The following is a 25,745-nucleotide window of genomic DNA, read 5'->3' on the forward strand; positions in this document are numbered from 1 at the left end:
GAATCTCTCGGTGGCCATCTTTGGTGTTAGAATGCTGATGCTATGCCTGCACCTGGCGCAAGCTTTATGAATCCCAGGAAAAAATTAATAAGTCATTTATCTTTGTATTTTTCTTTTTTGTCATCTAACTTGCAGTTGTTCTTATCTGCTTGATGCTTAAGTGAAAAAACACTGCAGTCCATTTCTTCTGTTTGACCTGTGATTATGTTGTTTAGTAAATATGTAACAGCAGATTCTAATGTGTCAGAAGTTTTGGTACCATCTGTAAAGAATACTTTTAGCCTTGCTGGAAACAGAAGATGAACTGTAAAGTGTTTCTTTTTCAGTTCTTTAATTAGTTGCAGATATTCTTTCCTTCTTGTAATCACTGCAGAAGAATAAGCATTGTCAAATCTTATGAGGTTACCATTGAATTTGTCTGGAGAGTTAGCCAATACAGTTTTTATTAAATCTTTGTCATGAGAAGAGAGAAAATGTACAATTATTGATCTTGGGTTAGAGTTTAGCTTTTTACAAGATGAAGAAGTTGTCAGTGACCTATGGGCTCTTTCTATGCCATAAGAAAGGGATTATTGTAGATTTAATATAGTAGGTAACCAAGTGAAAAAGTTTATCTTGTTATCCCCCTTTGTTTTTTCTGGAAGTCCATATATACCAAGATTGTTCTTTGTGATCTATTTTCTAGATCATACACTTTACTGAGCAAAGAAGTGTTTTGTTTTAAAAGAAATTCCACTTGATGCTCTTGTTCAGTAATTCTGCCCTCTAGGTCATTTAAGGTGTCTTTCATACCAGTAAGCTGAGTGTAATGCTATTTTATCATTTCATAGGTTCATAGGTAGGTACTAGGCTATCGGCCCAAGGGCCTAAGTAAGCCTAGCCAACAAGGTTCCCTGGCTTACACCACCCAAGAAAGTTATTTTCCTGTGCCCCTTTCGAGCAGAGCCACATAAGTGATCTCCGGGGTGTATTTCCTATTCCCCATCCACGTATCAAGATTTTTCTTGAAGAGTGCTAATGAGGAACTTTGCTTGACATAGATGTGTAGTTTGTTTGAGAGTATGAGAAGTCTCTGGGACAGAAATCTATCCCTCCAGCATGTCCTGTTTATTGTGGTGACAAGGTTTAGGACCCTAGAGCATGTAGCATGGAGGGATTGGGATTTCTTTAGGTGTAGCATGTCCAACAGCTCTGGGTTTGACATAGCTTTATATGTTAGGCAGAGATCACCTCAATGTAGGCGATATGCTACTGAGTAAAGCTGGAGTTTTTTGAGACGGTCAGTGTAAGTCATGTTTGAGGCCAGTAATCCTCTTTGTGAGGTACTTCTGTGGCGTTTCCAGCTGCTGCAGATGTCTTCTCAGGTACATTCCAAAAGGGGCATTGTACTCTATAATGGGTCTAATGAGTGTCGAGTAGAGGGGGACAATGACCTCTTTTTCCTAGATGAGAACTTTTTTGTGATGGGTCCCCAGGTTTCTTATAACACATTCGGCATTAAGTAGACTGCTGCCTATGTGGTAATTTATGGGTACAGGTACAGAGTTTTTACCAAAGGGGATGACAATGCACTTTTTGGCATTGAGCTTGAGGCCATGGTTCTGACACCAGGCATCTGTCTCAGTGAGGCCCTTCTGTAGGATGTCCATATCATTTGGGGACTCAACTATGGCTCCTAGTTTGCAGTCATCTGTGAACTTCATTAGCCAAAAGCCTTCTGTGTTAGCCTGTACTTCAGAGAAGTAGGTACCAAACAGGAGAGGTCCCAGGACTGAACCCTTTGGTACTTCATTTGTCACTGGTTTGAAGTCAGATTTGGAGTCTGCAACTTTTACAGTGTGGGTTCTGTCAGTGAGCCAATTGGCAACCCATCTTGTGATGTAGGGATTTATACCTAGTTTAGTGAGTTTAGCTATAATTCCAGAATGGGGGATAGTGTTGAAAGCCTTGGCGAGGTCAAGATAGGCTGTGTGAACCACTTTACCCTCATCTACAGCTTTGGTGACTGCCTCAAATAAGTCAATCAGGTTCAGGAGCCATAATCTGCCTTTCACAAACCCAAACTGGGTGGGGTCCAGAGTTTGGAATTTACCAATGTCTTTGTTTGAGTTCCATGATAATACATTCCATGGCCTTACAGACCAGGCTCATCAGGCTAATTTGGAGATAGTTCCCGGGATCAGTGGTGGCTCCCCCTTTGTGAAGTGGGATACCTGTTGCTGTGCACCATTCAGTGAGCAAAAAGCCTGATGTGAGACTATGATTGAACATGGTGCTTAGGTGGGGAGCCAGTTAGTTCTGAAGTTTGTGTAAAACGCAGCCTGAGATGTTGTTTGGTCCCATGGATGCTGTATTTTTGGCTTTAGAGAGTGCAGCTTTTACCTGTGTAGTTGTGATTACAGGGACTCTGCATTCTTCCTTTATAGTTATGGGCCCTTTATGGGGTGAGAGGGGGGTAAGGTTAGCACTGAACCTATCTGCCAGGACATTGGCAATATCAGTTGTTTCTGTAATTTTCATGCCGTTGTGCTGTAACTCAGAGCAGATCTGGGTGTTGCCATTGATATTCTTGACATAGCTATAGCATGCTTTCTGGTTGTCCCTAGAATAAGTGGCGATTTTGTTTTTGTAGCTAGCTTTGGAGGATCTTATAAGGGATCTCAGCTTCTTACTGAGGCTGACCAGGGAACTCCTCCACTCATGGGATTTTACTCTCTTTTGCAGTTTCTTCCTTCTGTTGTAGAGTTTGTTTATGGCAGGGGACCACCAGATTGGCTTCCTTTTGTGGGAGAATAGCATTTTGGTTCTTTTTGGGATAGCACGATCCATGCACTCGTGTAAGTGCTTATAGAGTGCATCTGTGTAGGATTGAGAAGTCATAACTGTATTGTCCATCTGCATGGGTGTCATGAAGTTCATGACTTCTGCCTTAAGAAGCATGAAGTTGGCTTTGGAAATTTTTTTACCGTGATTTCCTTAATGGGGGGGGGGGGGATGTGGATATCTACGGTGATTAGCTTATGGTCGGATCTGACCAACGAGGAATTGACTTTAGGTGTGGAACACCGGTCACTCATGTTGGTAATGACTAGGTCTAGGATATTGTTGCCCCTAGTGGGGGTGTGGATAAGTTGATCCAGGGCATTGGAATTTCTGAATTCCAGAAAGTGTTGAGCGAAGGAGTTGGTAAATGAGTAGTTTTCCCAGCTAATGGTGGGGTAGTTGAAATTGCCCATTATTCGTGTGTTTTTCCAGTATATCAAGAAAAGAGGAGTTGGAATCTTGGGGCATGGTGGGGGATCTGTAGCAAGCTACAATTTGTATTGCAGTTTTGCCCAGAGAGTTAGTTGCACTTGGATAACCTCAGATGCATTATGCTGAGCAACTAGCCTGGAGGTGTAGATATCCTTACTGAATATGGACACACCTCCGCCTTTGGTGTTCCAGTCCAGGTTAGGTGGCCGAAAAGTGTGGTATGAGTTATAGCCTGGTAATGCAGGGGTGCTCTCTGGAGCCTTGAACTAGGTCTCAGTCACTGTACAGATATCTATGTTTTCCATTTTAAGGAGTGCCTCAAGGGAGTGCATTTGAGATTTAGACTTCTAGCATTGAGTAGCATTATCCTCAGTTTTTGCTTGCCTGTTCCTGATACGGTGGTGAATTTGTCATTTGAACCTTGCCTAAAAAAGGCACTATAGGGGCAGCAAGAGCCTTAGCCAGTATCCAGAATCCCAGGGGTGACAGATGCAAGCCATCTCTGGCAAAGCATTATGGTCTGTCGATCATGTCATCCCAGGCAGACAGATACTGGATCCCCTTAGAATGACACCAGAAGCTTAGCCAATTGTTGAAGTCAGTCATTTGTCCTTGTACTGCAGTATCATTCTGGGCGATGGCAGGATGCTACTCAGGGCTAGGGTCATACCTGCCTGGGCTACAAGATCGGAGAGCTCTTCCATGTCTCTTTTCATGTAGTCCAGGGAGGTACATCTCAGGTCATTCACACCAACATGGACAATGACAGAATCATATTTGTACTTGTTGTGGAGTGACCTGAGCGCATGGGTTATGTGGCAGATCCTGGCACCCGACAGGCAGCTGACAGTAATATTCTCCTTGTTTAGCCTGGTGAGTGGGACATCAGTGTGCCTGATTATAGAGTCACCTATGACTAGTGTGTTGGGTACGTTGTTTTGCCTTATGGGCTGTGGTTGAGTGGCATGCTGAGTCTGAGGGCTATGTGTCATTTGGTTTGTGTTGGGGGTAGAGGATGCTTCTGTTTCTGCTTTGGAGGTCTCTGTTGCTTGAGCAGATTATCATTGAGAGCCTCCGCGAATGTTTTTCAGTTTCTATGTGTGGATTTTGGTGGTGTAGGTTTAGTGGGACTATGTGATGAGTGTGGTGTAGTGGAAGTGTTTACCTTGACTGTCAAGTTCAGTCTTGGTTGGAGAGAGCTTTACCTCCAGTTTGGCTAGATAAGTGCATCTCTCACAGGTTGTGGTATTGGGTGGTAGGAGGAGAGGGTTGTCTGTGCACATGAGACAATTGCTACATTACCCCAAGATGCCGAGTTTCATCAGATAGACAGGAGAGAACACTGGGAGCTGACTCTTGGACATGCCTGAATAAAAAAGTACTTTCCTCTAGACAAGTGAGGAAAGTGAGTATAAGAGCTGTTTTTCTCTAAGCAAGTGAGAAAAGTAAGTACAAAAACTGTTCTCCTCTAGGTAAAGAGGAAGGGTGAGTGTTGTAGTAATTTGTAGCTTATTTAGTGCTAACAACAACTTCTGAACAAGTGCTGACCATGAATAAGCAAATTCAAGTGCTAAAACTAAGAATCTGTACCTGGATCTTGTGGAAGATAGGCTACCTAGTACTTATCACTCCCATTGATAAGCTAGAATTCTTCCCTCCAACACAGAAAGGGGGGCTCAGAACTTACAAATAGTCCTGTATCTGGACTAGCCTAGTTACAGGAAAGGTGGGAAACAATCGCAAATGCAGGCTTTTCATCAAATCCATCTACTTAGTAGTCTCTTATTTAAATAAATTCAGTTTATTGTCCATTTTATCAATTTATTTAGATAAATCATTCATAGAAGAATTTAAAGCTTGTAAATTCTTCTTCATTGACTGGTCCTGTCAGAAATGTATATTAAATAGCAGAGCTAAAGGAAAGTGCTGCTAACCAGCCAACATCTTGGCCATGCACCCCACTTTGGACAAAGGTTTGAATGTATGCAGAGCAGCAACACTGACTAGCATTGAAACAAAGGAGCTAGATAAGGTTCTGAATATTGTTACAATTAAAATGAAGCTCAGATATGCTCATACCAACAAAATATTTATTTCAAGACTCAGTTTAATTCGATGAAAGCTTCAAATCATACAGCAACAAAAAAAACAATGATTTGCTCAATTGTGATAACAGAGTTAAAAATAAGAAGCACTCTTTTCAGCAGACAGCATAGTTTTTAAGATGGGTTATCAGCATGGAAAGGTAACATCAATAGGGAATGCAGGAAATGTGGATTTCTTCATCATTTTTTCAAGTCTACAAATATAAAAGCAAAAACAGAAAAGGTGAAAAAGTCAAAAATGTGTTGTAAGTTAGCATTTCAAATAATTTTTGGCTAATCATTATCTATAATGAATACTTCAGAGTTGCTTGAGGTTTGTTTGTGAATGTATTTAATGTATGCAAAGTACATACCGTTTCTTCACAACTGAGATCATTGGTGTTGCCATTTAAAAATCACTGGACTGAATAATTGTTAAGTAAATAGAAAATATCTTTCATTTAATCTTGATATTGGACTACACTGAAATATCTTAAGTGAAAATGCTTTAATTGAATTGGGATTGAAGTGCTATACCTGAGCCAAAAGCTTCACTTCTAACTTTCTCTGTTTTTGCATACTGATCCCATTAGACCTGAATGACTTGCACTAGGTTTATAAAAATTTAAAATTTACTGTTTCAGTACCTCAACCAAATCTATTAATCAGTTTGGCTTGCATGGAAATAAGAAGCATTAAATTAATTCACAGTGTACAGGTACAATTGCTAAGCTGTAATGGACACTAACTAGTCAAGACAAAAAGTCACAGACACCATGGTCAGAATTTCTAGCATATTCATACTGTGGCTTTATGAGGTACACAAGGGGCTTTTGATTCATAATACCCTCATTGCCCAGAAGTGCAGTGAGGATGTTTGACATGGCATGTAAATACAGTGTTTTGTGTACATGGTTTATTGAGATTAATCTCTCATGTACCCCAGCGCACTGTTTTGTTAGATGGTACAGCAATGCATTCATATCCTTACTACACAAAAGCCCTGCAAAGCAGAAACAATTCATACTTTTATGAGGTTATTAGCTGAATTGTTAATCTGTTTTGTTCTATCAGGAGAATCAGAACAGAATGAAGCTACTTTGCTTCTCCATGCTCAGACTGTCGGCCCAGGTGACTTCTCTTGTGCAGCTGTGTCTATGTATCTGAATGTACATGGCAATAAATTGTGTATGTGTGTGTGTGTGTGTGTGTGTGTGTGTGTGTGTGTGTGTGTGTGTGTGTGTGTGTGTGTGTGTGTGTGTTTGTGTGTGTGTGTTTGTGTGCGTGTGTGTGTGTGTGTGTGTGTTGTGCATGTATTACCTGTATTCATGTGTAAATGTAGTTGTGTTTGAGTGTGGTGTATGTATCCCTTGTCTGTATGTGCTCAAAGGTGTGTGTGTATGTGTGTGTGTGTGTGTGTGTGTGTGTGTGTGTGTGTGTGTGTCACTGTTTATGGCGATATGTATCTGCTATGGGATAGGGGTCCAACCAGTTCATTATTGTATTGATAATGTGAGCCCATGTCACTGTTTATGGAGATAAGTATCTGCTGATGGGGGTCCTACCAGTGCTCTTTGAGACTTTGTGTGTCACTGTCCTCATGCTGTGTCATGTGTATGAGGGTTATGCTATCACTTTCAACAGCCATTGTGCTTTTTGCTTCAGTGTGTTGTAGTACAACAATGGAAGGGTTTGGTTTTGGTATTGAGCATGTGAAGGAATAAGGGATGACATATTGAGACCTCTGGCAACCAAAAATTACTTATGTGCAGACAGTGTGAACTTTCTTGCATACCTGACACAGCTGTGGCAGCTGGTGATGAAAAATATAATAGGCTATATATACCCAGTTATCCTGGGAAGTATATGTAATATGCTGTATTGCTATCACCTATGCACTAACCTTAGTGCCTGCCACACTGTGGCTGCTGCAGTGGTCTGAAAGTATGGGTGTCCACACCTCCTGTGATGATTCATGTGGCATCATCATCTCCAGTGTAGTCATCAGCCCTTATGAAGAGGAGGTACTCCTCATCTGGTGTTAATAGCCAATATTGTGGAAGCACCCCCCCAACCAGTGTTGCTATGGCAATTGCATTTTGCATAGCTTTGCTCCTTGCAGGCCCCGCTGGGTCATTTTCTGTTTTCTGTTGATGTCAGCCGTTTATCTATTTCTGCCTGCTTTAGTCTCCTTTTCCAAAACAGATGTTTCCCATAAGTTGTGAGAGCATCCAATAGGATGTGATTCTTTTCAGTTAGAAATTTATCACTCAGATCATAGGAGATTACTAGGCTAATGGCTCTGGGGCCCTTACAAGCCTAGCCAAGAGTTTATCCCCAAAAGAGAAACCTCAATCAGCACCTGTCGCCCCTGTCAATGAGAAACACAGGTGGAACCCCTAGGACAAATTTGTGGTTGCCCATCCACTCATCAAGGTTGTGCTTGAAGAGGGTCAGTGACGTACTATGTTTGACAAAATATAGGTTAGTAGGTTCATAGGTTGGTACTAGGCTAACTGCCCTTGTGAGCCATTTTAAGCCTAACTAATTATCCCATGTGAGTATCAAACCCTGCACCTTGTGTCTGTAAGGTAAACACCTTAAACATTATGCCAAACCTCCCCCTCAAGTTGTTTTGATCCCTACAGCTGCAACATATTGTAACTTGAAAGCATTAATGTTTGTTTGGCATCTAATTTTCTGAAGTAAAAGATAATGCCAAAGGGCTATAATTTACTAAGTTAGCAGATAAATGCAAACTAGGAGAGCCATTAAATCCCCAAATTACTTAGCTATCCTGCAATGAGGTTTTTTCTCAAATAAATAATTGGTGCCAAAATCATGGACTGAAACTAAATGTCAAAAAAATCATTATTGTATCCTTTGGGAAGCAATCTACCCCTGGGAACTACCACATTGACAATACACTCCTATGAGCTGACCTGCTTGTTCAGGATTTGGTAACTTATTTTTTTAAATCTTTGCTGGTCCACCAAGAGTTGTCCCTTTCCACCTCAGAGTGAGAGGTAGGAGTAATTGTTTTTATGTCTGTGAGAGTACTCCTGTCCTTCCTTAGAGTAAGTTGTATAGCCATATTAAGTTACAGGTCTGGGGTAGAGCTCGTCCTCCTCCTAAGAATAAGTAGTAATTGCTGCTACAGTACTATTCACCCTCTTCAGAGTAAGTAGCAGGATGTTTATGTTATAGTTCTGTTACAGTGCTATTTGCCCAACTCAGAGTAAATAACAGGATGTTTATGTTATATTTCTGATACAGTACTATTCGCCCTCCTCAGAGTAAGTAGCAGGATGTTTATGTTATGGTTCTGTTACAGTACTATTTGCCCTCCTCAGAGTAAGTAATAGGATGTTTATGTTATATTTCTGTTACAGTACTATTCGCCTTCCTCAGAGTAAGTAACAGGATGTTTATGTTATATTTCTGCTTAGGAGTTACACTTCAGAATCTTGAGCTACTGAAATATCAAACTTCAGTAGCTTGAGACTGAAGTGCTGAAACTGCACTTGTGCGAAAGTGCAGAATACCGAGTGTAGAAATGACGACTGTGGAAATGTCGAATCCATGGTGTGGATTTAGTTGGAGATTTAGGTAAGTGATGTTTTACTAGGGGTTTTCGGTTGGTATTTTAGTGTGTGTGAATGCGTTTGGAGCTATGAGGTATGGGTTGGGGTAGGTAGGTAGGTGAGATTGTGACTGTGTAAGTGTTGTGAGTGGTGGTATTTGTACGTATGTGATATGTTTGTGCAAGGGGAGTGTAGAGTGTGTAGTGGTGATTTTTGTGTGTTTGTGTTTTTAGTGCGACTTCAGAGTTAGTATATATAAGTAAGTTGGGTGTGGGGGGCACAGCCCCCCACATGGGTGGTGCAGGTAGGCTTGCCCTCCTGCTTATATGTAGGGATAGCGGTTGTGTTTGTTTTGTTGTGTTTGTGTGTGTTTTGTTGGTTTATAATGTAGGAAGGAAAGTATATGAGGGCTTGTTTGTCTGTGGAGTGTGTATGTGAGTAGTTGCAAATTTGAATTTCGCGCATTTGGGGTTTCGGGTTTTTAAATTTTTGGCTTTACAGTCCTGGAATACTGAAATTCGATATTTCAGGATTTCAGGATTGTAAAGTGAAATCATAATAGGATGTTTATGTTATATTTCTATTACAGTACTATTCGCCCTCCTCAGAGTAAGTAACAGGATGTTTATGTTATATTTCTGTTACAGTACTATTCGCTTTCCTCAGAGTAAGTAATAGAATGTTAATGTTATATTTCTGTTACAGTACTATTCACCCTCCTCAAAGTAAGTAATAGGATGTTTATGTTATATTTCTGTTACAGTACTATTCACCTTCCTCAAAGTAACAGGATGGTTATGTTATATTTCTGTTACAGTACTATTCGCCCTCCTCAGAGTAAGTAATAGGATGTTTATGTTATATTTTGCCCTCCTCAAAGTAATAGATGTTTATGTTATATTTCTGTTATAGTACTATTCTCCCTCCTCAGAGTAAGAAACAGGATGTTTGTGTTATATTGCTGTTACAGAACCATTCGCCCTGCTCAGAGTAAGTAATAGGATGTTTATATTATATTTCTGTTACAGTAAAATTCGCCCTGCTCAGAGTAAGTAATAGGATGTTTATGTTATATTACTGTTACAGTACTATTCGCCCTCCTCAGAGTAAGTAATAGGATGTTTATGTTATATTTCTGTTACAGTACTATTCGCCCTGCTCAGAGTAAGTAACAGTATGTTTATGTTATATTTCTGTTACAGTACTATTCGACTTCCTCAGAGTAAGTAATAGGATGTTAATGTTATATATCTGTTACAGTACTATTTGCCTTCCTCAAAGTAACAGGATGTTTATGTTATAGTTTTGTTACAGTACTATTCGCCCTGCTCAGAGTAAGTAATAGGATGTTTATGTTATATTTCTGTTACAGTACTATTCCCCCTCCTCAGAGTAAGTAACAGGATGTTTATGTTATATTTCTGTTAAAGTACTATCCGTCCTGCTCAGAGTAAGTAACAGGATGTTTATGTTATATTTCTGTTACAATACTATTCACCCTCCTCAGAGTAAGTAATAGAATGTTTATGTTATATTTCTGTTACAGTACTATTCGCCCTGCTCAGAGTAAGTAATAGGATGTTTTTGTTATATTTCTGTTACAGTACTATTCGCCCTCCTCAGAGTAAGTAATAGGATGTTTATGTTATATTTCTGTTAAAGTACTATGCACCCTGCTCAGAGTAAGTAACACAATGTTTATGTTATATTTCTGTTAAAGTACTATTCGCCCTGCTCAGAGTAAGTAACAGGATGTTTATGTTATATTTCTATTACAGTACTAGTTACCCTCTTCAGAGTGAATCATTTTGGCATCTAATTATATGTCTGGCACTGTATCCTTTCTCTTCCTCTGAGTTAGTACCTACCATGAAAGAAAGGATCATGTGCTTGTGTTCAGTATCTTTCCCCAGTGAATATTCACCCGTTTAGTTATATGTCAGGGGCAGACCTCTTTCTTACATTCAGAGTGACTAGTAGCCTTATTTAATTATGTACATTGGACAGCAGCCTAGCTTCTCTCCCTCAGAATGAGTAGCCACTGTGTTTAGTTATTTGTCTGTCTTCCTCCTTCCCCCTTCCCCAGTAAATAGTAAACTACATTTATTTATTTGTCTGTGACAGTGTTCTTCCTCTTCCTTGGTATGGTCAGAGGCCATGTTTAGTTACACATCTGGTACAAAACTTTATTTCCAGCCCATTGTAAGGAGTAGCCATATTTAATTATATTTCTGTTGCAGAATGCTTCCTCTTTCTTTGAGGAAGTCATGCACACATCTTAGGAAAGGAACTCATGTTCAGCATCAGAAATGACTCCGCCCTTATGTAATTACCATTCTGTCCTGTCTTCTGTTAACCATATCTTCTTATATCATAATGCAGTATCAGAATAACAGTGTAGAAGAAATTATGTACTGATTATTTGAGTAGAATTGTCAGTTATGTCTTTCTTGAACTTTCTGTACCACTGTTTTTCCTGTTTCACAGAAGGAGCGTGCTCATATGAAAGTCCTTCCTGAGGTTTTTCATGCCTCCCCAGTTCTCATATGGATGGTTAATCCTTCTACTTAGAGCTCTCAGACCCAGGACTTGATCAGCCACAGCTGATACAGAATTCCACTTACCAATATATACCTCTGGGTGAGCTGAGCCTCCTTTCACTGCCTATTCATTCACACATTAGCATGTGTCCCCTTATTTAAGGGATCTTCTACTCCCGTACAAGCCAGTTCACTATCTGCATTCCTAACCCTGGGGCTGTCAAAGGTTGCTAGAACTCACTTAAAACCCTGCCTTGTTTGTTTGTTTGTTTCTTTCTTTCTTTTAATATTAATTAACACACATTTCAAACCTTCTCTTTCAATGAGCGACAAAAGACACACACGCTAGCTGGTGTTAAGAGATTCATTAAGACCCAGCTTTTTATAATGGTGTAAAATTTTCAGACTTTTTCTAATCATTATCTTAACTTTTATATCATGGTATTTTCCTTATGTTGTTTTTATTGCAATAGTGCTTAGGTTAAACACCTTAATAAACGTGAGGTTTAACTTGAATTTGAAACAAGCATTGGTGAAACTAAATAAGGAAAAGGGTATGAAAAAGGATGTTCCTTTGTGTATTAGAAGGAACGAGTTTCATACCAGAAGTATCTATGAGAATAGACAGGAAGGAAGAGATGCACTTTACTATGTTTCAGTGTATAATGTGAAGAGCGAGGAAGTTACATTTCTTATGGAATACTATTGGAAGTATTTGCTAGAGGATAGAGTTCTGGCAGGTATTCTTCCGAATAAACCGCTTTTCTCATTTAAAAGGGGTAGAAATCTCAAGGATATGGTGGTATGTGGAAAGTTTCAAATGCTTAAAATAGATATACCTAAGAGGGTTATGAATTTGGGAACAATTAGTTGTAACAGATGTAGTATTTGTACAAATATTGTTAAAACATTTAATAGTATAAATGGAATAAAATTTGAGCCTAGGGAGGTTTATACATGCAGAAGTAAAGGGGTAATTTATGAACTTAAGTGTCCTTGTGAACTTTACTATATTGGGGAGACAAAAAGAGAATTCCGTATTAGGTTCATGGAACATGTTAGGGATGTGAAAAATAAGAGAGAAAATAAAATAATTGCTTCACATTTTAATACATTTCATAATGGTGATGTGTCTTTATTAAAAGGCACTGTTTTGGAAAGTGTGAAATGTTTGCTTGATGATGAAAGTGTTTTGAAACAAAGGTTGCTGTATAAAGAAAGCATTTTTATTTTAAAGTATAAAACTATGACACCCACAGGGCTCAATAATGAGCTTAATTGGAAATGTCTACTTTAAGACAGGATTTTACTATATAATTGTATAATTTTTTAATTGAAACAGGGTGTGTGCTATTAATTAGAAGTTTCTATATAAGAATATGTACTTTGCATTTTCAATGTTTGATATTCCTTGAAGGTGGAAACACTGAAGCGCTAGAAAAAAATAAAAAGAGTAACTTTCTGCCTGTGCCCTTTATTTCACAGTCGGTGAATTTTGTTGGGGACAGAGTTGTTCTATTTTGTGTGGAAGAAGGAGGTTTTGTTGTCTTTAACTTGAATTTGAGTTTACCCTAACTTGTGAAATTAAGAAATCACATTAAACTTTTTCTAATCACCTACAGTATCATCAGTCTGCATTAATTTCCTCACTGTTCATCTGACTCTCTTTCTCTCTGTCAGACACAGATGCAGACACACAGACACACGCACACATGCGCACACACAAACACACACACACATGCACACAGCTATATGAACATACACACACACACTCGTACATGCACACACACAAACACAGACACACACATACACACACACACACACACACACACACACACACATATACTTTCAAAAATGCACACATAAACCCACCTACCACACACACACACACACACACACACACACACACACACACACACACACACACACACACACATATATCTATATGAACATGCACACATCCACTCATGCATGCACACACACACACACACACACACACACACACACACACATGCACACACACACATATAATTTTAAAAATGAACACATAAAGCCACCTACCTCACACACACACACACACACACACACACACACACACACACACACACACACACACACACACACATGCATAATATGCCTGTCTGCCTTCAGTCCTTCATGTAGGCTTTTCCAAAATATTTTGCAGGTCAGTTCAAGCTCTGTTTTGTATTGTGGTCATTTTGTATGTGAAACTTGTCTAGCTTATTCCACCCAGATGAAAGTAGGAGATACTGCTGCTGTTGTTTTTGACTTGGACTACTCCCCTGGTTACACAACGATACACATTTTAATTGGCATATGTGCTCTTGTGTTTTATTTAAATGTTTTTGAATTTGTGGACATTGCCACTCTGTTGTACAGAGTTGTAAACAAGCATCCTACCTTAAATTCTGCTTCCAGAGTTGATTGGAAAATAGTGCCACAGCCATAGCTCCCAACCTTCCATCTCTTAAATGAAGAATACTGCCTCTCATAATGTGGAACAAATTGGCAAAATTTGGAACACCACCTTACCATCAACTTTAAATAGGAAGGTCACAGGGTGGTTAAAATCTTCTACTTTATACTTATAAAAAGTTATTTTGGTGAATTAATATTTATGCCCAAAATACAGTGGGTGCAGTAGTGGTACATGTGTTATCATGTCACCTCACAGCAGAGGGTTCTCCTGTTCGATTCTCGGCTGGTGTGGAGGTGTGAGTTGTTCTGTTTCTCTCCTGTGTGGTGGTCTTTCTCCCTCCGGGTACTCCCTCCTCCTCCCAAGAAAGACATGCATCTGGGCGTCTTCCCGGCCTCTCTGCTGAAAACAGGCTCTGTCGGACACTCCCGGTCAACAAATGTTAAATAAAATAAAATAAATAAAAATAATATGATTCATTACTTCTAATCATGGATAACAGTTAAAAGAATCCTAACACTGAATATGTGACAGACCCTTTCAATGTGGAACTTTGAGGAACATGGATTTTTTAAGACCCAAAATGAGGAACATTCCTCATAATGAGGTGCACTTTTATTCTGCTGGTCTATTGACTGAAAATCATTCCCTCAACATCTGGGAAGTGCTGTGTCTAGTGCAGAGGGTTTGTGGAATATACAACACAGCAGAAGTGTAGATATGGTGAGGCCGATAATGACAGAGAGGATTGGGAAATTAGAAGAAGTGGGAGGAAAAAGACGTGGCAAAAATTGTATGTGAGGTGGGATAATGCGGGGTGGGTGAGATATAACAGGAATATTTGGGAGTAGATTAGATAGAATTAGAAAAGGAGACAGAATAGGGGTTAAAGAGGCATACTGTTTGTGCATGTATTTCTCTAAACATATTACTCAACTTTAGAGACCTCAGAGATTCATAACTAAAAAAAGATCAGTGGTCTCAAAAATCTTAGTCATTAGGGCAGACTGGCAAACCATTCTATGTACTAAGTATCTTATCGACTCCTGCATTGAGATTAGTAGCTAAGCTTTTGAGCCATGAAAGACTCATCCATATCGGGCCTCCTTTAGAAAACAAATGGTACTTCAAATACCCATTTAAGGCAACTAAACCTTTGTTAGCAGATAAATATGACATGTTGGCATGATAGATTCATATCTCAACATACTCCCCCCACCTCTGGTACAAACGTCCACTACATGTCAAGCAGAGTAGCACCCTTGCCATCTTCAAGGTGTATCTAGATAATTATATGGACAGCCTCAAATTGTTTGTCCCTCATTCAGGCTGGAGGGAATTTCTGAATATGTTTTTTTTTTTTTTTGCTAGGCTTTTAATGGTCTGCATATTTATTTCTTAATACTTACCTGTGAACATATGAACCTATGAATCTATGCTGCCCTGACATCTTACCATATTTTCATTTAAGATATTTTGTGTTGGCTTGCTCCTCATGGGTAAGAAATACCTTGCTTTGGCTACTGATGGTGCTGCCTGCGCTGAACAATAGGGCTTTCTGAGCACTGCCCCAGGCCTGCAGTCTTAACATTTGCATGTTCTAAAATTAGTTAGGAGAACAAAAACAAACAAAAAAGGAAAGTGATGATACCGCTAACGATAGTGTTTGGAATATCTGGATTAATGTAGGGCTCCCAGCAACAAGCATATCACTTTTACTCAAATTCCTGTCCCAAAACAAGCTAGATAATTCTGTAAACATTGTATCATCCTTTTGACAATGGCAAAAACCATCTCTAAGACATAATACAAAACACTTCAATAATGCAAGGTACTTCTTTAGCAACCACTACAAAATTCCAAACATGCCGCTTTATCAAGTCGTCACAGTATAGAGTTAAAAACCACAAAACAGTAATAAATCTTTCAGAAGAGGAATTCTTTCACACTTCAGCAGGAAACAATCACTTATTTGGTCACTGTATATTAACATGCACATTGTTCTCTAAGAAAACATTCAATGTAGATGGGCTATACTTCATGAATTGCAGTTATAAAAGGCATCTTTAAAAGCAGTGAATTCTGATATTTAAGACTTAACAAATATGATTCTGGAGTCCAGTAATAATGAAGCTACTTTACCCAGCTAGGCGAGATGGTCAGTACACATGGAACCAGGCCGGGAGACTATGTTCCAGAGGTGGACATGGTGCCATTTGTGTCTGGTGACAGGAGACCATTATATGATGGCAAAGAGGTTAAGGGGGTGTAGTTACCTCCTAGATCCCCAACGTTCCTTCCATGCCCTTCTCCTTCTGGCCACAGATGTAGCCACTTTCAATAAATTGCAACCCTTTATTTGCAATGTAGACTTGCTAATGTGTAATATATTCATTTCATGAACTTTCAAGTAATTTTATATGTCAAATCTGGATGACACTGGCATCGCTGAGTCATAGGGTTGCAGCAACAACAGAACCAGCAGAGACCATTGCTACGTACTACAAAACTGTACACACCTGCGATCAGTGCTTACAATGTAAGCACTGCTACACACCTGTGATCAGTTCTTACAATATAAGCACTGCTACACACCTGTGATCAGTTCTTACAATATAAGCACTGCTACATTTGGGGATACATTCACTAAGTGAAATATCAGTAACAGTTAAATTGTAGAAGCTGTGCAGTAGTGGTTTGTTTTACTTTTGTGTTCTCTCTGCACACTGGTAATATGTACTCCTGAAGAAAATGTTAACAATGCACACAAAGGAAAAGAAAAAACACACAACTATATTCTAGTACCATTTTTGAATGAATGTTTTGGAGCATACAGTGAAGGTTGAACCATTTTAAATGTTCTGAAAGTGCCTTCTCATTTATCTAGCAAATGTATCAAGTTGCTTGCAAGGTTCATACATTGCATTCAGTCATGTGCATTTCCTCTGCCTTAGAAATTGTAAACTGCCACAGCTAAGGGCTGGTGTCATTCTGGACTTACATCATTTTATCTGATTAAGTTTTCCCAACAGGACTGTTATTACATTTCATACTGCCTTTTTAGGTATGTATGTGTTACTTAAATAATGTAGAAAAGAACATGGCTAGTCACACTGTGTACCATGTCGATTGATTAACTAGATTACGTAACTGTTTTTCTACACTCTGTTCTTGATATGTCAAGAATAACATGTAGGTTTCACAATATTGCTACACTCTGCATACCAGAACAAAATATTTTTTAAGCTTTTTGTGTTTTGTTATCCAAACACTCTGTTTTCATGGACAGCCTAGGAATAACATCTGGTTAACTGATTGCCCTCAAGTCATATGCTTTGCAAGTGGAAATCAAGACAACTGAACCCAATACTCCTGGATGATGTTTGTTTATAGGTTCATAGGTTCATAGGTCTTTACTAGGCTAACAACCACAAGGGCCTTTTTAAGTCTATCCATGTATCTCAAATCTCTGACAAGTTCTGGTACCCTTGATAAGTGTAAGCAGGAGCTTGAGAGATGAAACATTTACAAGCAGGGGCCTGGGAGATAAACCATTTACAGGCTGCCTGTGTCCATTAGAGACATAGGTACCAATCCAGGGATGAATTTCCTGTTACACATTCAATTGATAATTCTTTCCATGGCTTTGCATTTAAGACTAGTGACACTTATGGGTCTGTAGTTTCAAGGGTCTGTAGATGGCCCACATTTGTGCAGAGGGATGAATGCTGATGTTCTCCATTCATAAGCCACAAAGTCTGTTTGGAGGTTAAAGTTAAACAACAATTCCAGAGGGCCTGATAGGTCATGTTTCATGCTATTTAGAAGGCATTCTAGGATATTGTCTGGGCCCGTTGATGCAGTCTTCTTGGCCTTAGGGAGAGCATTAAGGACCTGTTCCCTAGTGATAGTAGGGGGAATTATGTTTGATGGTAATTTCTGAAGAGAAGGTTGAGGGGAACAGAAGTGTAAATTTCGGGCTGAATTTATCGACCAGTACGTTTGTTATATCTTCTGGCTCAGTATAGATGGCTCCATTTACAATGAGCTCTGCACACAATTGTGTAATGCCTTTGAGGTTGCAGACATAGCTAAAGAATGCCTTGTGGCTGTCCTTAGCCTAGGAAGCCAAATTTACCTCAAATTTGGCTTTGGTAGCCGTTATTTGTCCTGTGAGTTGTTTGTTTAGTTTGATGAGAGTGCTTTTATCATGCTGGGTGCTCCACCTCCTAATTTTTGCCATGATTTTCTTCCTTCTGTTATACAGCCTATTGATTTTGTAATGACAGCAGGGTGGCTTGTTTTTTTGAGTTAGTTCTGTACTTCTACTGGTGGGTACACCTGCCTCTGTGCAGCTATTAACATGCTTCTATTGGGTTTCTGTGAGCAGTTCTGCATAGGCAGCTTTGTTCTCAGGGTTTATTCCAAGTTATCTCTTAATAGCAGGATATTAGACATTATTAGATTAGATATTAGATATTAGATATTATTAAGGATGGCGCAGTGGTGCAGCGGTAGCGTTGTCACCTCACAGCAAGAGGGTCTCTGGTTTGATTCTTGGCTGGGATGCCTTCTGTGCAGAGTCTGCATGTCCTCCTTCCTCCTTTTGTGTGGGTTTCCTCCGAGTGCTCCAGTTTCCTCCCATGTTACAAAGACATGCATCTGGAGTGTTTCTCCCCAGGCTTCCACTGAAAATTGGCTCATTCCAAGTCGGACTTTCCCAATTAAATATTTGTTAAATAAATTAGCCTTAGAGTAGTTCCTGAATATTCCAAGGTTAGCTGGGGGTCCAGGATTTATTTTTACTTCAAAGGTAACCATTTTATGGTCCAACCTTACCAGTGAAGATATTACACTAGGGGATGTGTAGCACACTGCCATGTTAGTGAGGACCAGATCCAGTATGGTTGCACCCCTGGTTGTTGTATTGACAGTCTGATCCAGTGAGTTTGTGTTTACAAAATCCAGGAATCTCTGTGCCTGTACACCTGTTGTCATATAGCATTCCCAGTTAATAATGAGGTAATTAAAGCTGCCCATGATTATGGTATTGGGTTGGATGGTGAGTGTTCCCAATAAGGTTAAATACATGGTATGGGTTTCCTGTATCATACGGGTACCTGACAAATCTTCGAATGCTCACAATTTCGAACGTTACATGGTCGAGACCAAACGTTCGAAATTTTGAATGTTCATAGATAGACTTTCAACGGTGCTGTATGGTGCAGATAGGGAGAATTTCCCTTTTCTGCACTGAAGTGCGGTCTTGGAGTTGGTATATTTAAGTAGGGGTGGTGTGGGGGGTGCAGGGGGACTTGCCCCCTGCCTATGCTGTTAAAGCATTTTTTCTTTTTTTACTATTTTTTTATTTGATGTTCGAACATCCAAACATTGAACATTTGGTCTCGACCATGTAATGTTCGACATTTTGGATGTTCGAACATTTAACATAGACCCTATCATACAGGGGGACCTATAGCTTGCAAGGAAGAGGTATGTGGATTTTGCCTATGTTAATTTAAACATGGAGTGGCTCAAGTACATTGTCCTGCTTGACCAGCCTTGAGGTATATTTATTTTTGATGTAAATTGAGACACCTCCACCTTTAGTCCCTGTCTGTGCAGCAACTGGTCTAAATGTGTGGAAGGCATTATAACCTTGCACTGCTGGTATGCCATCTACAACTTTAAAACATGTCTCAGTGACCACACAGATGTCAGCATTCTCTAGGGTGAGGAAATCCTATAGGGAATGAAATATTTTGTTTAGGGTCCTAGCACTGAGCAGTAATGCCTTTAGATTTTCTTGTTTTTGATTTGCTATGTCAGAAGTACTTTCATTTTGGCATTACCTAAAAAAGGCACTATGGGAGAAGACAATGTTTTAGCTAATATTCAAAAACCTAGAGGGGAGAGGTGAAGATCGTCTCTAGCAAAGCATCATGGTCTGTTGACCATCTCCTTCCATTCTGACAAATATTGCACCCCTTTAGAATGACACTAGAAACCAAGCCAATTATTAAAGTCATTCATCTTTTGTTTGTATTACGGCATCATCCTTAGAGAAGGTAAAATGTTGCTCAGTGCTAGGCTCATACCAGCCTGGGATGCATATCCTTTGAGCTCCATGATGTCTCTCTTCATATAGTCTAGGGAGGTATGTCTCAGGTCATTTACACCCACATGGACTATGACTGAGACATACTGGTACTTGTGGTCCAATGACCTAAGTGTATGCATAATGTCATGGATCCTAGCCCCTGATAAACAACTGACTGTAACTTTCTTCTTACTCAGCCTGGTGAGAGGGACATCAGTGTGTCTCATGATGGAGTCTCCAATAACCAGAATGTTGGATTGTGTGGTGACTTGCCTTATGGGCTTAGAAGTAGAGACTCCATGAAATGTGACTGCATGTGTTGATGAGGGTGTTGTTTTGAAAGAGTGCATTTGGGGCTGCTGAGGGTATTTGTTATGTGTAACTTCATCTAGATCTTTGTGGTTTAGGAAGGCTACATTTAAGTGCCTCAGCATATATGGGTCTATATGTCTGCTTTGAATTGTGTGTGATGGGTGCAGCATGTGTATTACTGACAACCTTATTGACATTAGGAGTAATTTTATGTGAGAGCTTTGCCTCTATTGGCATTATATCCATCTCTCACATACCATATCAGTTTTCTTGAGAATTAACTGGTTGTCAGTAAACATGAGGCAATTTCTACACTGCCTCCGGATGTCCATATCCACCAGGATTGTAACAGAGATAGTGAAAAAGTACATATCCATGGCAACGGACCCTTTTAATTGACTAGACAGTTGTTAAAGGCTCATAACCTTAACCTCCTGTGTTAAGTAACTGCCATCTGATAAATTATTTATAATGTCACATTAGGAAGAGATCCTCAAGAATACTCAGCCTCAAACCTGAGCCAAAGTTTATTTGACATAAAACACAAGAAAATGGATCTCAGATATAGAAGACATAATGGAATTTATGTGTGCAAATGGTTCTAGACTCATAATACCTTTACAGATCACACAGAGAATGCCACTAATGTCCACACAATGGATTACTTAACAAGCAAGTCACAGTGCAATAACCAGGCATGTCCAAAGGTCAGCTTTCGGTGGTTTCTCTTGTCCACCTGGTGAATCTGAGCATACTGGGGCAATGCAGCAACTGCCTCATGTACACAGACAACCCTCTCCTTCTACCACCCAACACTACAACCTGGGAGAGATGCACTTACGTAGCCAAACTGGAAGCAAATCTCTCTCCAGCCAAGACTGTGCTAGACAATCAAAAGGAGAAGGTTAACTCCTGCACTACACCTCAAGCAACACATAGCCTTTCAAAACCCTCACCACCAACACCCTTACATAGCAACACTAAACCCACATATGCAGAGCCCCTTAACATTAACCTGCCCAAGCAACAAGGACCTCCAAAGCTGAAATGCAACAAACACCAATCACAACCAAAGTATCACATAGCTGACAACACAAGTGTGCCACCCAACAACAGCCCCTAAGGCAAGACAACATACCCAACACTTTAGTCATAGGTGACTCTATAGTCAGGCACACTAATGTCTCACTCACCAGGCTGAACAAGGAGGCAATTACAATCAGCTGCCTGTCAGGAGCCATGATCCACCACATAACGCATGTACTCAAGTCACTCCACAAAAAGTACAAATACGACTCTGTCATTGTCCATGTTGGAGTGAATGACTTGAGATGTACCTCCCTGGACTACATGAAAAGAGACATGGAAGAGCTCTTGGATCATGTGGCCCAGGCAGGTATGACCCTAGCCCTGAGTAGCATCCTGCCTTTGCCCAGAATGATACCACAGTATAAGGACAAAATGATTGACTTAAACCATTGGCTAAACTTCTGGTGTCATTCAAAGGGGATCCAGTATCTCTCTGCCTGGGACAACATGATCGACAAACCAGGATTCTTTGCCAGAGATGGTCTGCACCTGTCACCTCTGGGATTGAGGTTACTGGCTAAGGCTCTTGTCACCCCTATAGTGCCTTTTTTAGGCAAGGCTCAAAGGACAAAACCACTACCATAACAAGTACAAGTATGCAAAATCTGAAGATAATGCTACTCAATGCTAGAAGTCTAAACCTCAAGATGCACTCTCTCGAGGCACTCCAAAAAATGGAGAACATCGATATCTGTGCAGTAAATGAGACCTGGTTCAAGGCTCCAGACAGCACCCCTGCAATACCAGGCTACAACTCTTACCACATTTTTTGACCACCAAACCAGGACCAAAACACTAAAGGTGGAGGAGTGTCCATATTCACCAAGGATATTCACACCTCCAGGCTAGTTGCCCAACACAATGCATCTGCAATTCTCCAGGTGCACTAGGTAAGACTGCAATCCAAATTGTAGCTTGCTACAGATCCCCAACCATGCCCAAAGATTCTCACTACCCCTTTCTAAATATGCTGGAAAATATTAAAGATACAACCAAATACCCTAATACTGGGTGATTTCAACTAACCTACCTTTAACTGGGAAAACTACTCATGTACCAACACCTTTGCCCAGTGGTTCTTGGAATTCATAAATTCCAATGCCCTGTATCAACTAATCCATAGTCCCACCAGGGGCTCCAATATCCTGGACCTGGTCATTACCAACATGGGAAATTGATGCTCCACACCACTGGTCACCCCTTCGTTGGTTAGGTCTGACCATAAGCCAATCACCTTTGACATCCACATCCCACTCCCACCCCCCAGTAAGGAAACATCTATAAAAAACTTCTCCAAGGCCAACTTCATGCTACTCAAGTCAGAAGTAACAAACTTCATGACACCCATGCAGATGGGAACTGAAAGTTCAACTGCCGAAACCTATACTAAAGCACTGTATGGGCACATCCACTCTTGCATGAATCATGCTGTTCCAAACAGAACCAAGATGCTCTCCTTCAAAAAAAGGAAGCCAATCTGGTGGTCCCCTGTCATAAACAAACTATACAACAGAAGGAAGAAACTGCTGCAGAAAAGAGGAAAATCCCAGGATACAAAAAACTCCCTTACCAGCCTCAGTAAGAAGTTGAGATCCCTCATAAAATCCTCAAAAGCTAGTTATGAAAATAAAATTGTCAAAGATTCCAAAGACAACCACAAGGCATTCTATAGCTATGTCAAGAATCTAAATGGCAATGCTCAGATCTGTTCTGAGCTACAACAGAATGGCATTAAATATACTGATCCCAAGGACATTTCCAATATCCTGGCAGATCCATTCAGTGCCAACTTCACCCCCTCTCACTCCCTAAAGGGCCCATCTCAATATCAAAAGATTGCCAAATTCTGGTAATCACAGACAGACAGGTAAAAACCGCACTCTCCAAAGCTAAGAATACAGCATCCATGGGACCAGACAACATCCCGGGCTGTGTACTATTTGAACTACAAAATGAAATGGCACCTCACCTAAGTGTCGTGTTTAATCATAACCTCACCTCAGGCTTCAAGCCCACTGAATGGCGCACAGCTACAGTTATCCCACTCCACTCCACAAGGAGATAACTCCACACCTTGGATCCTGGGAACTACTGTCCCATCAGTCTGACGAGCCTGATCTGCAAGGCCATGGAACATATTATCATGGAACGTATAAACAGAAACATTGGCAACCTTCAAACACTGGACCCCACCCAGTTTGGGTTCGTGAAGGGCCGATCGTGTCTCCTGAACCTGATTGACTTCTTCAAATCAGTCTCCAGAGCTGTGGATGAGGGTAAGGCGGTCCACACAGCCTATCTGGACCTTGCCAAGATCTTCAACACCACCCCCCACTCTGGAATCATAGAGAAACTTACTAAGCTGGGCATAAATCCCTACATCACTCGATGTGTTGCCAACTGGCTCACTGACAGAACCCACACTGTAAAAGTAGCCGACTCCAAATTCAGTTCCAGACAAGTGACAAGTAGAGTACCTGAGGGTTCAGTCCTGGGACCGCTCTTGTTTGGCATCTACTTCTCTGAAGTACAGACCAACACTAAGGGACTCTGGCTAAAAAGTTTGCAGATGACTGCAAACTGGGAGCCATTATTGAATCCCCAAATGATGTGGATATTCTACAAAAGAGCCTTACAGAAACAGATGCTTGGTGCCAGAGCCATGGGCTGAAGCTCAATGCCAAGAAGTGTATAGACATCCCCTTTGGGAAAAACCATGTATCCATGAATCCATGAATTATCACATAGGTGGCAGTATACTAAACATCGAAAGTGTGATAACAGACTTAGGAACACAGGTGGACAGTGGTCTCACCTTCGATAACCACATCGTCACAACAGTCAGCAAATCCTTCTATGTGGCACACCTCATCACTAAGGGCTTTTCATCCAGAAAAAAGGAGGTCATTGTCCCACTGTACTCATCCCTCATTAGACCCATCATAGAGTACAACTCCTCCTTTGGTACGTACCTCACAAGACATCTGCAATAACTGGAAAGGCCGCAGAAACACCTCACTAAAAGAATCACAGGCCTAAAGTAGATGCCTTATGCTGACCAACTAAAAATCTGCATCTATACTCTGTTGCATATCACCTACTCAGAGGCGATTTCTGCTTAACATACAGGGCTACGTCAAACCCAGAGCTGCTGGACATGTTACACTTAAAGAAATATCAATCCATCAGAACCACATACTCCAGGGACCTAAACCTTGTCATCACAATGAACAAAACATGCTGGAGGGATAGGTTCCTGACCCAGAGACTCCACATACTCTGGAATAGACTGCCCATACATGTCAAGCAGAGTGCCTCCTTGGCCCTCTTCAAAAGGAACCTTGACGACTCGACGGGAGATAGGAAATTTACCCCGGGGATCACGTCAGTCACCCTGCTAGACAGGGGTCCAGGGAAGTAAATATTGTGGGAAGAAATAGCCAGGGAATTGTTATGGCTAGGCTTAGTATAGGCCCTAGGGCCGATAGCCTAGTGCCAACCTATGAACCTATGAACCTATAAAGTTGCTTTCACATTGCTTTACAGGAATATTGAACTATGTCATCAGTGGATGCTGGTTTGTCACATGTTTTGGTATTTTTGGGTCATAGACTGAACAGCAGGCCTCCTGTGTCTGAGGCATTGTGGGCTTCTGAAAACAGAAAACATGCACAGGAGAGCTGCCCCTGTGGATGGAAATGGCATCTCTGATGTGGGGATGTGATCCCTTTAATAATTTTCCAAACAAATCCTTATTTATAGTTCATAAGTGCCACCCTTATAGATGTTGGCTGGGAGTCACAGATGAGCACTAAACAGACTATTATGAAACAGGTAGCATGTCACAGCCAAAAGCTAATCAGGTAAGTACTAAAGCCAATATAGCAGCATCAGCTGAGGAAAGGACTGAATGGTAACACAGGACTGTGACATTACAAGACAGACCATCTCCAAGCTGGCACGGTTAGACTAATGCATGACCAATGTGACAGACATGATCATCAAGGCTGGCTAGGATAGCACATTTTGTAGCTACCAGTATACACAATAAAGTACCACATAACTTGTCTACCGAGGCTCAGCACATTCATTTCTAAAAAGGAGCATGTGTCGTATGAAAGTAATTATTTCGTTGTTTGTCTATGTTGAGACAGCTGAGGCACAAAAAATGACAATATTGTTTATTAAAATTCAAGCTGCAACTTGTCATTTGCCTTTTATACATAGTCATCCCTGTAATATTCCCTGAAAATGTAATGAAGAAATGTTGAAAGTATTTTGGAGATATACGCTTTTAAATACAAAGAAAAAATAGCAAATATTCTGGGGACAGACCTGAAAATG

The 25,745-nt window shown here is 40.4% G+C and overlaps 1 long non-coding RNA gene across 1 annotated transcript in view; it reads right to left on the minus strand.

Moving 5' to 3' along the window:
* Window positions 1-5,323: 5,323 nt before the first annotated feature.
* Window positions 5,324-25,745, minus strand: part of LOC122804095 — a 69,332-nt gene continuing 48,910 nt past the window's right edge. Inside the window, exon 2 of the long non-coding RNA XR_006365173.1 lies at window positions 5,324-5,554. This is a non-coding gene — a long non-coding RNA (uncharacterized LOC122804095). The remainder of the gene's footprint in view (window positions 5,555-25,745) is intronic.

Source organism: Protopterus annectens, chromosome 6.part0, assembly GCF_019279795.1.
Source record: "Protopterus annectens isolate FY-2018-M chromosome 6.part0, PAN1.0, whole genome shotgun sequence".
NCBI lineage: Eukaryota > Metazoa > Chordata > Ceratodontiformes > Protopteridae > Protopterus > Protopterus annectens.